Genomic DNA, 13,146 nt, shown 5'->3' on the forward strand with positions numbered 1-13,146 from the left:
CTTGGTAGGATATCCCTATTTCTTTCTTCCATGCGGACAAGCTGCCTTTTTTCACATTTTTTTTCTTATGGACGAACCGCCTTTCTTGCCATGGTATGCCTTGGAGATATCCACTTACTCTCTTCTGTGCAAAATAATAGGTGCGTAAAGGTAATATATATACATACATACATACATATGCTATGCATACACATTCCACATCTTCACAACTTCACACCAACATGCCTAAAATCACCCACTAGGATTCTAGGCCACATCACATCATGATCATGCATATGACTTCTTTCACATCCATTTATGGAAACCACATCAATTAAGGGCAATTATTCATATAGTGTTAGCAATGCATCACCCATGAGACCACATGGACATACCAACCAAAAACATTTCATAACAACCTCCCAATGATTATTATTATTCTTCCTCATGCAAGACAATTATATTTTTATCTCATGAACCCCATGTATTTACATATATATATATATCTTCAAACACATCTTATAATTTTAGAGGATTGAGAGGTATCGGAGGAATCATTTAAAACACTTTACTTTGACAATTTTACTTGATTTAGTTTAATAAAAGCCCTAGCCTGAAGGATCATAAACGAGGATACATAGCATGCAACGGAAGCGGTTTTTTTTTAAAAAAAAAACATTCCTCGTATTGATTAGAATCTAGGAAACTTACTTTTCCTACAGATTACTGGACGAAATGACGCGACAGGCAGAGGATGGGCGGGAGCTTCTTCTTGTGGTGGAGACGACGGCTGTCCTGCAATCCTTCGGCTCCTTCGCATCAGAACTTGAAGGCTCTCTTTCGATCTTCCGAAGTATGACTCGAACTCGTGGCCTCTCTTCGGTGAAGAAGAGTAAAATCGACTTAGATGAAAAAATAACCTAGGAGAGAATATAAAGGGAGAACCCTAGGGTTAAAACCCTAGTGGGCCAAACCCTAATGGACCAAGTCCATTTAATTAATTTTCTAATTGGGTTAGCCCAATTAATTAATTAAAGACTAATGAACTATTATTTTATTCTAGCCCAATTAATTATGGACCATTTTGAATAAAATAATTCTCTCTCAATGTAATTCATCCAACAAGCCAAATGTATTAAATAATACATGAGTTATATCGAGCTACCCCGGGGACCAAAAGACAAATTATTCACGGCTACTAAAATGACCAAAATATCCCTACTACCTAGTAGCTATATTTTGTCATTCTAAGTGTTCCAACTATCACCATATGGTAACACTGACCCCACGAATAATTTTGCATATGCAATGTCTTTGACCTACTAGTGCAATGATGAAAATACCCCTCTGCGTAACACCCACCATTTTGAAAGGAATAATGTACTAACACCTCTCTAAATGATTTCTACCATCCTTAGATCACTAGTCCAATAATCCGTGACTACTCGAATGTACTTGCTTATCACTAGGAGCTACCCAGAAGCACACACTCTTAAGTCACGTTCCCAGGGCCCTAGATTATTTGATTATTCTTGGACAATCACAAGGGGGTGAATCACAGAAACTATCTTGTATTAGTTTGTCTTGACTAATTAGAAACCATACTCCCAACTCAAAAGGATATTGATCTTTGATAGACCTCACCTACAGTGAATCTAAGAATATAGCTCTAGGTTCACTAGACCACCAACTAATACTCAAGTATTAGAGTACTCGTCCACGTAGTAGCAGTAATAGACTAGCTCCATAATAATTAGTACTTTGTCATTAGCTTCTATCACAGGTCCTCTCTACGCATTCCGAATGCGCTTGTACATTTAGAGTAAACGGACTGTTTACTGGCTAAGGCAAGCCATCCTCCATTAGGATCTATTGCACAATGATCTTATCATGATAGAATGCCCAGTTCTATCAAAAGATCAAGAGTAATATTTTCTTGCTTATTAAGTACCCATGATTCATGCCTAACTGTGAAGAACGACCCATCACATGAATCACTTACTTAATAGCATGGACACTTTTCCAACAATTAAATGCAAATAATATATGTGCCATAAACTGAATAAAAGAAACATCATTACCATAAATTAAACAAAACGTGTCTTTAGGGCATACATTTCCAACAATTTTAGAGGATTGAGAGGTATCGGAGGAAGCATTTAGAACACTTTACTTTGACAATTTTACTTGATTTAGTTTAATAAAAGCCCTAACCAACTCAAATTGTAGGAGCCCCTAACTAGGGACCCACAACAAGATGACATAAAAGCCAAAACCCTTTAAAACATTACACATCCTCCTTGACAACAGAAGACACACTCATACATTCTTACTCATAGACAAACACAATAGTGTCCACATGCTCACAAAAACAAAAGTAACTTAATATTGCACACCACATCAGGGTCCATAATGAAGGATCATCACGAGGATACATAGCATGCAACGGAAGCGTTTTTAAATAAAAACTTTCCTCGTATTGATTAGAATCTAGGAAACTTACTTTTCCTACGGATTACCGGACGGAATGAAGCGATAGGAGGAGGATGGGCGAGAGCTTCTTCTCGTGGTGGAGATGACGGCTGTCCTGCAATCCTTCGGCTCCTTCGCATCAGAACTTGAACGTTCTCTTGATCTTCCAAAGGTATGACTCAAACTCGTGGCCTCTCTTTTGGTGAAGAAGAGTAAAAAAAAAAAAAAAAACCCTTAGATGAAAAACAACCAAGGAGAGAATATATATAGGGAGAACCCTAGGGTTAAAACCCTAGTGGGCCAAACCCTAGTGGGCCAAGTTCATTTAATTAATTTTCTAATTGGGTTAGCCCAATTAATTAATTAAAAAGCTAATGAACTATTATTTTATTCTAGCCCAATTAATTATGGACCATTCTGAATAAAATAATTCTCTCTCAATGTAATTCACCCAACAAGCCAAATGTATTAAATAATACATGAGTTATATCGAGCTACCCCGGGGACCAAAAGATAAATTATTCACGACTACTAAAATGACCAAAATATCCCTGCTACCTAGTAGCTATATTTTGTCATTCTAAGTGTTCCAACTATCACCATATGGTAACACTGACCCCACGAATAATTTTGCATATGCAATGTCTTTGACCTACTAGTGTAATGACGAAAATACCCCTCTGCGTAACACCCATCATTTAGAAAGGAATAATGTACTAACACCTCTCTAAATGATTTCTACCATCCTTAGATCACTAGTCCAATAATCCGTGACTACTCGAATGTACTTGCTTATTACTAGGAGCTAGCCAGAAGCACACACTCTTAAGTCACGTTCCTAGGGCCCTGGATTATTTGATTATTCTTGGACAATCACAAGGGGGTGAATCACAGAAACTATCTTGTATTAGTCTGTCTTAGCTAATTAGAAACCATACTCCCAACTCAAAAGGTTATTGATCTTTGATAGACCTCACCTACAGTGAATCTAAGAATATAGCTCTAGGTTCACTAGACCACCAACTAATACTCAAGTATTAGAGTACTCGTCCACGTAGTAGCAGTGATAGACCAGCTCCATGATAATTAGTACTTTGTCATTAGCTTCTATCACAGGTCCACTCTACGCATTCCAAATGCGCTTGTACAATTAGAGTAAACGGACTGTTTACTGGCTAAGGCAAGCCATCCTCCATTAGGATCTATTGCACAATGATCTTATCATGATAGAATGCCCAGTTCTATCAAAAGATCAAGAGTAATATTTTCTTGCTTATTAAGTACCCATGATTCATGCCTAACTGTGAAGAACGACCCATCACATGAATCACTTACTTAATAGCATGGACACTTTTTCAACAATTAAATGCAAATAATATATGTGCCATAAACTGACTAAAAGAAACATCATTACCATAAATTAAACAAAACGTGTCTTTAGGGCATACATTTCCAACACATAAACCCACCATATCCCCGTAGGGGTACAACCTGAAACATAAACAAGCATAACTTAATACTACACACCACAAAACACCCCCTAAGGACCTTTGATTGAGATGGCTCTGTACACATCGCTACCCCATGGATCCTAATTCACTTGGCTCGCCTTCTACTTTAGCCTTACCCTTACTTGGAATGATGTAAGCAAACATGAGCCACAAAACCCAGCAAGTATAACTGGAAGAAAGCGAGCATAAGAGTCATGGGTATCAAGAAGCAAAAGAGACATGAATGCCATTTAAGGTATTTTCACATGATAAAATGATGATACATGCATCCATGCTCATATGCAGTACTTTTTAGAACTATAAACATGGAATCGAAGTCTGAAACCTTGGGATCGAAGTCTATAACGTAAACTTGGGACCGAAGTTTATAACGTAAACTTGGGACCGAAGTCTATAACATAAACTTGGGACCGAAGTCCAACTTTGACCTCAACACTTTCTTTGTGGATATATCCTGCGGACTCGTCCGCTGCGCGCATCATGAGACCTTTACATATTTTTAAAAACCATTTTCATGTATATGCTTCATGCATTATCATAATATGCATATTCGTAATAACTTCTCATATATAACTGACATGCAATTAATGAAGCAATATGCACAATAGGGCAACATTCATGCAAGATAACATCAAACCCTTGCATGTCCACAATAAAGCATCATTCCCAAGGAAAGATAGGGTGATACAAAACCTTATTTGAGATTCAATAGGTATAAATGTAAATCTTGGAATAATTTAATAGAAAAAGGGAAATAACTTGTAAAATAAGAAAATGACTTGCAACTTAAAACATAAGAGGTAGGATCTTGCAATAACAAGAGATAGAGAATGTAACTTGTAATTTAAATCATAAACTTGAGAAAAGAGGAACTGAACTTGTAAAATAGGAGAAAAACTTGTAAAATAGTAATAAGAACTTGCCTTAGATATTCTTCTTTAACCTTTACTGTGAATCAAGGTTTCTTATGTCACAACCCAAACTCACACGAGCAGAATTTCCCTTAATTTTCCCAAAAATTCTCTCAAACTTTCCTCAAACCTTCCCCCAAAAACCTCCCAATTCACTCAAAGACATAGCCTATTTATAGGCCAATGGGTAGGGGAGGTGGTATGGCATATGGGAGAAAATTACATTTTTTTTTTTTTTGGGAACAAAAATGGAGGCTGGACGCGTGGCTGCAGGAGGCAACCATGTGGGCGCGCAGCAGGGCCGTGCATGAGGCCCGCGTGGCGCCCGCGGGCCTGGGCTTGGCATTGGCTGGGCTGCTCTGATTTTTATTTATTTTTTTAACATAAACCCAACTTTGAACTTGTTTAGTCGCAGGTTTGATCCCGCGACTTCTCCCTCAATTAATCAAAAACATTGCTCATTTTTATCCAAAATGCCATTAAATTTTAATTAATCGAGTCGTTACACAAATCACAACCAAAATATATGATATCATATATCAAATAGAAGCCCTTGAAGTCTAGTTTATGAAGCTTCAAACGGACCACAATTTCGAGTTCTACATCAAAGTTATGGCCAAAATAACGAATCACCCGCAGTGTAGTCAAGTCGCGGCTAAGTCGACTTGGCCCTAGTCAACTCGCCCAAAATCGAGTCGACTCAGCCTGAGTCCACTTAACCTCCCAGATGAGTCGACTTGGCCATGAATGAAGAAAAAAGGCCAAAAATCCACCGAAAACACTCAAAATGGATAGTAATCACCCCAAAACTCTCATTCTAGCTTCCTAACCCACAATGCCATTCCACGAAAGAAAAATGGGATGAAATATACCCATAGAGACTTCCAAAGGAACCCCAAAACCATCTCAAATGGAAAACCCACCAGTTTTTGGAGAAAAATAGAAAAATTTCGAAACTTCCTCAAAAAATGATTTTTAGCAAGAAAATGAGGCACACAAGGTCGTATTCTTATACATTAAAATTGGTGAGAATAAGGAGTTGCATGAAAGGAAATGAATAAATGAAAACTTGCACAACTCAATATAAGGGTGCAAGAAGAACTTGCCTTTGATGATAAAAATTGGAGAAGAAGAAGAAGAGCCTTCCAATGAAGCTAGATTTCTCACTTCTTGAAGCTCTAAGCTCACCAAAAATAGTGGAAGAAGGGGAAAAAGAAGAACAAGATGGAAGAACATTCGAGAGAGAGGGAGAGAAGAAGCAAAAAGATGAAGAAGAATTAAAGAATGGAGGAGGAATGGGAGAGGAATGGCTTTCACTCCACCTCCAAGTACTCCCAACTTTTCTCTTTCCAATTTTGCCCCTACCTCTCACACACACACATAAAAATCCAAGCCCCTTTTAAACATTTTCCTTTTTTCTTCTTTCTTTCCTCTTTTCTTTAATCTCTCCAATTATGAATTTCCCCATTTGCCCTCAGCTTTATTCATAAAGCATGCCTATTTTTGTCTTTTTTTCATTTTCCTTTCATTTCCATTTATTTCATTCCACTTATATAAATACATTGGCCCAAGCCCAAATCTTTGGCCCAATTAAATATAATGGCCCTTTTCAATCATAAGCCCCAATGGACTTTACCATTTCACTTAATTAATTTTTCAAAATTTCATACTTGGGCTTAACCCAATTTCAAAGACCTAGTTCATTAGAGATGGCTTATTTTAGCTTCCCACATATGATAATAGCACTTATAAATTATCCACAAAATTTACTTACTTAAATTTGCTACATAAAAATATTTTTCCACATTTATTTTAATCGGGTAAAATTTTCAATACTCATAAATAAAATATTAATAACTCCTAGACCCACTAATGGGTTGTTACAATTTCTCCCCCCCATAGAATTTGGGCCTCCAAATTCAGACCTAATCATACACACAACTGGGAAGGAGATGCCTCATCTCAACTCAACTCCCAAGTAGCCTTGCCTGAACGGGGATACTAACACTAAACCGATACATACGGGACTAATCGATTCGTCAACACCTTCCATTATAATGCTCAACAACATTTCCCCATATGATACCTCAGCCTTGACCTCTATGGTCTAATAGTCGACTATGTGTTGAGGACCCAACACATACTTCCTTAACGTCAACTTATGCAACACTTCATGCACACCTGCCAAACCAGGCTAACTTATGCGCCAAGATCCAATTCACTTTAAAATCTCAAAGAACCGATATAGTGGGGACTAAACTTCCCGATATCACAATTTGGCACACACCTAGCCTGGGCATTACCCTTTGTCATGCATGATCTTTAACAACAATTTTGAGTCACGCTGTCTCTTATCCAGGTGATTCCTTTGCCCAACTTGGACTGCCCACACACGGCCATAATGGCTTGGATCTTCTCTAATATTTTCCCAATAGCTTCAGGTCCCAACAATGCCCGATATTCGACCTCCCCACCACACAGAGGTGATTTACATACATTGCTATAACAACAACACCTCATAAGATGGCTTATCCAATGTTGGAGTTACGATAACTACTGTTATAGGTAACTTTCACTAACTACATTTGATCATCCCAACTACCATGGGACTCCCTTATGCACACTTCCAGCATATCCTCTGATGTTTGGATAATCCTCATTGTCCGCCTAACAATTACAGAAGAAAATACAACATTGGACTCTAAGGCAAAATCCCAAGCGTCCTTCAGGTCCATAGATGTGACCAATACCAAGGCCCCTGCCAGTTAACATTTAGGTTCTGAAAACCTCCCCATCGAGGGTCTTTCCGAATAAGTTTGACCCCTTTTCCAAGTCACTCAAGACAATGGAGCAAGGATGCTCAGATCCCTCTTTAACAACCCACAATAACACCTTGTTGTCTAAGAGACTTCTTATATCCGTGATGATCACCAATAGAAATCACTTCTCTACCACTCAGACCTTGGCAAGATCCAAAAAAAAAAAAAAAAAGACTGCTCCTTTTGGCCAAAATTTGAATTTGCTATTCATAGCATACATCTTGGTATTTCCCAACTTGGACAAAGTAATCCTTAAGTGCCCCTGGTGAGTCTTTTCACTCAACGAGTATATCACCCTTATTATCAATGAAAACTATAATACCGATTTTGAGATGACTACTTCCTCGACTCACTATTCACTGATACCATTTAAACCACATGACAATCTTGGAAAATGTCCCTGTAACGACCCTAAAGTGGGTTTAGGTTTTTTAATACTTGACGTTAGTGTAATAGAAATTAAAATATAGGTCTAAGTATTTTAAAATACTTGGTGACACATAAATTTCCTTGGTGACACATAAATAATTTTACATTACATAATTTTATGGTACATGGAATCAGAAATTTAATTGAAAAGGGCCTCAATTAAATAGTTAATGAGATGTCTAACCCAAGTGGAAAATTAAGCCTGGTGGGCTTGGAAAATATGTATATGGGACACATGTGATTTGGGCTTAGGCCCATGGTGAGAAATAATTTGGAAATAATAGGCTTGATGGTGTAATAAGAAAATGGGGAAAGAAAATAAATTAAGTTAGCATTTGTCAATCAAGCCCCTAGATATTTTTGTTTGTAATATGAAAAGTAGGGCGTTTTGGTAAATTCTGGAGTTGGCATGTAGGTCTGTACGCATTCCTTTCCCAGCAGCCTTTGTGCGTAAATATACTATTTCAGTGCAATGTGTATCCCCTCTTTTTAAATGCACTGTTCCATTGCTTCTTTAGTCCCTCTCCGTGTTCTTCTTCTTTTTCTTCTTCACCTTCTTCATCTTATTCACTCACTTATGTTCGCTACTGTTGTTTGCTTCCTGTGTGCGGGTGGAACTTCTCTCTGATTTTTGCATTCTCAATAGGTAAGTTCTTTTGCACTTCCATGTTATCTTTCAATGCGAGCTCTCTCTTAGATATATTCTGTATTTCAATGCAAGCTTCTTAATTGCAAACTATTGCTTATTGTTTCACCTCGCTGTTAGTGTTTTCCACTGTGTCTATTTTGTGTATAAATTCCCTAGTTGCTGTGAAGTCCATTTGATGTCTCAAGCGTTGTTTGATTCACCCTAATATTTGTTCAGTGAATGGCTTTTCTCCTTAGTTACAACGGAGTTTTGTTTAGCTCGTTGCTCTCTGTTCAGGCATTATATATGTACATGTTGCATCATATTCGGAAGCTCTCACCCATAGCTGAATGTTCCTTGTCCATCCAAATGCCCCTTATATATATATTATATAAGTGTTGAGTCTGAATGTAAAATGCTAAGTCACCATCCGAATGATTTCATTGAGGTATTTGGAGGTCTCGCGCAAACAGCAAAAGCCTCAACTAAAAATATATACTGTTCGCCTATATATGAGATCCACTTATAAATACACATATGCATACATTCGTAATGAGCTGTTACCCTTCACTGATTTGAAATGCTTATCCGAGCCATGCCTTGCCTAGCCAATCCACCTTATTCATGCTTAAACAATCATTCGAATGCCCCTGTTCTGTTCAGCCAACCCACATATATATATATATACACACGTTCAGCTTCATTTCTATTCCAGCGAGCTCTTCCCTCCAGTTCTTTCCACGAGCTCCTTTCGAGCTCTCTCTGTAAGCCTTAGCCACGAGCTCTTTCCCGCGAGTTCATTCCTCATGCTCATGGCGTGAGCTCTCCCTGCGAGCTCTTGCTCAACACCCTTGACTGTGAGATCGTTTAGTGAACTCTTGTTCACCTCCTAACCTCGAGCTCTCTCTCTGTAAGCTGCGAACTCATGACCTTGAGCTCGTCTCGAGCTCATCCCATAAGCCTTGACTGCAAGCTCTCACGAGCTCTTTTCGTAAGCCTTTGCCAACGAGCTGGCCCCGAGCTCGTCCCATAAGCCTTTGAATGCGAGCTATCTTTTCGTTAGTAAATGTTTTCATTTTCTTTAATTTATATTTTACTTTCATTTACTTTAATACATAAATGTAAAGAAGAAAGTACCCCCTATTTGGATTCAATAAAAATATCAAAAAAATCAAAATCCATAACAATAAAAAGATAGAATTTTAGTTTTAGTACAAACTCGAGAAATTGCAATTTTACTACCCTCGAAATACATAGCTTCTGTTTCTTGAAAAATTCATTAAAAATCATTCTTACTACAATGAATGTTAATTATCAAAATATCGGGAGTTAGTTATTCAAAATGAAGACATTTACAAAAACATGTTCTAGTTAGTCTTTTGCCTTAGAAAAATTTTAGATTTATTTTGACCAACAAATTTCATAGCTAATTTTTGGAATTTACTTTAGGAGATTCTTTTAAATGTCTTTGAAACTCCTCATGTGTATAAAAATGAACATAATTTGGTTTCCATTTGAACAAAATAACACTTGATATGAGTGAAAAACTATCCAATATTATGAGATGGACATAAAATATGTATAAGTATGGTAACAACTTGTGAGATGAAATTCATGGTGTTTATATAGTTGTGAATGCATGACACGTTTCATACACATTCAGTATGATCACATTATGAGGCATAGTATTATTTATCTTTGAGCACCTAATATTTTGTGCGGAAGAAAATGGTACCCTAGAGCACCTGGCGCAGGATGAGGTGGCCATAGCCCGGCAGGTTGGCTCCATATTTATTGTGAGGTTTTGTTTATGTGATACACTTTGACATGTGTTGATTGATGGCTTGTGAGCCTATGAGGTTTGATAATGATATTAAATCTATATGCACATTTGCATAATAGCATGGTGGCATGATACGTTTAACTTGGAATTGATCAAGTCTTAAATTGTGAGTCTTGTATACAACTGTTGAGTTCTGGATTACTCTCTTTTGGTGTCACCTTAGTCTTGGTTCTTGTTTATTGTTTATTATCCTAGAACTTGCTGAGCCTTGTGGCTCACTTGATCTTCTTTGCCATTCTAGGTAAAGGGAAAGTTATTATTGGGAGCGAGTCCAGTGGGACTAAGGCCTAAGGATAGTGGTGTACAGGGATGTGTCCAAACTTGGAGGTCCTGATTTGTAGTTGGTGAGGCATGTAATGAATTGAACTTATTTTGTTAGTTAACATTAGAGTCTCTTATCTATTTTGTATGGCCGTTGAGCCTGAACTCATGAGATATTGGAAGTGTAATCGAACTTAAATTTAGTTTTCGCTACTAGTGAATAAAATGAGTTGCCTGTTTACTTATGGTTTGTTTTATATTATCTCTGTGATGACCTTATTTCGAATATCCTATGCTAGCGGGAATATTTGAGAGTGGGCCCTTACAGTCCCACTGCAACACCTATTCCAGCAAGTCATCCACTTATGGTGGGGTTCTCATCTGTCATTCTCTCTTATTTCAAATACCACCATTCGAGCACGCCATTACACTGCCACATTTCCTCCTCTCTTTATGAATTGATCCAAGATCATCTAAGCACTATTAACATACATTAATACCACGCGTCGAATTTGACTATACATATATACATACATACATATATATTAACCGCATATCTATGATAATGGTTTTAGAAAACCACACTTAGCAAAAACACAGTCGACCGACGAAAGAAAATGGGCGACCATTCACGACCGGTCGACAGTTCCTCATCATCAGTCAACAGTTGCTATGCTGAAATAAGCTCTCACCTTATTATTTTATTTCCCTAAGCCTTTCATTAGCCTACATAATTGCATTACATTTTTATGTGAGCTAGCCTAGTCTAGGTTTTACATATATTCATACGCGTGTGTTCATATGGTAGCTCTTACTCTTCCTTTTTCCTCTAATTCACTATGCACATCCCCATCCTAAACCAAACCAAAAATTCAGGCAAGTAACAACACGTGTCTTTCATATAATTCCAACTTAGTTCCTCATTAATTTAGTCATGTACTCCCCCAATCAACTCACCTGTGAGTACTACATACTCCTTAAACTTCCACAATTTGCTACTGAAATATCCCTAATTCACATATTCCGCATGAACACTGTCATAACTATTTACACTTCTCACTAATTACAGTCGTACCACACATATGTTGCGACCATTAGCCCTTAACTATAGATCAATGGAAATTCAATCCTCAAGTCGTTCCCTCACATGGAGACAGTCTTCCTTTTTAAGGACTTGAAAAATCAAACACAAAAACCCATAAGTCATGCTTACTCCAATGCATACAGGTCTATCAAAATGTAATCTTTCCAACTCAATACCCTATCACATTAGTCACTCACCTTGCCAAGCATGTAAAACAATTTCACACAACAAATATTTATAAGCAATCCCTATTTGTGACAAAACAAAACTCCTTGTACATTTTACTACTATATACAATACATTTCACCCATACTTCACCTACTAAATATGTACAATGCCAGCACTTACAACTTTAATAGTATAATATTTCTACTAAGTAATGCTCTTCTTGTCCCCCTCAGCATAGGATGTGGCCTCATCTTCCAAGCAAGTCAAACCTCCCTCGCTGCCTATACTTGACTCAAGCCTGATGAGCTCTCATCTTTGACAAGTTGACCCCCACTTCACAACCTCAGATGGAAATTTCCCAGAAATCGCTTTTTCCTCCTGAGAGTCACAAGTTGCAGTTTGACATGGGTCCCATACCTCCACTTGTCGCTCTATAGCATAAATAAAATTGTCATAGTGGAACCAGATGTGCATGTCTTGCATCATTATCTGGGTAAGCTCCTTCCACGTTTCATTCATGAGTTTTCTCATGAACAACACTTGTTTTTCTGGGAGGCCCTACACATTCCACATGTACTCATGAATTGTAGAGTAGAACACTGAATCCACTCGATATAGATAGTCCACCACTCGCTCTCTTTCTCGCTATTTGCCTCCTTATACTGTGAGTAGTTCCTTTTCCTAGCGATACCAAAGTAAATCTAGCTCCCTTAAGCTTGAGTCCGGCAGCCTAGAACTCAATCCTCCAGGGTCCATGTGATGGTGGATTTCCCTCAATTAATTAATAAGCTTTCTCAAGTCGTATTAATCCTTTATTAATTCAATTTCACTATCAGATTTCTAAGCAGATATCAATGAAATAAATAAGCATTAAGTTCTTTGGAAACCTCTAATATCGGAAGGGGATTTGACTCATTAAGCTTCCTTGATTCCCACACATGATCTAATCATTTTTCGATCTCATAATCAAGCATGTGATTTATATTGCCTATGGATCTAACTTATAACAATCCTTTAGTCAGTCATGCATAAATTATTAAA

This window comes from Diospyros lotus, chromosome 6, assembly GCF_014633365.1.
Source record: "Diospyros lotus cultivar Yz01 chromosome 6, ASM1463336v1, whole genome shotgun sequence".
Taxonomy (NCBI): Eukaryota; Viridiplantae; Streptophyta; class Magnoliopsida; order Ericales; family Ebenaceae; genus Diospyros; species Diospyros lotus.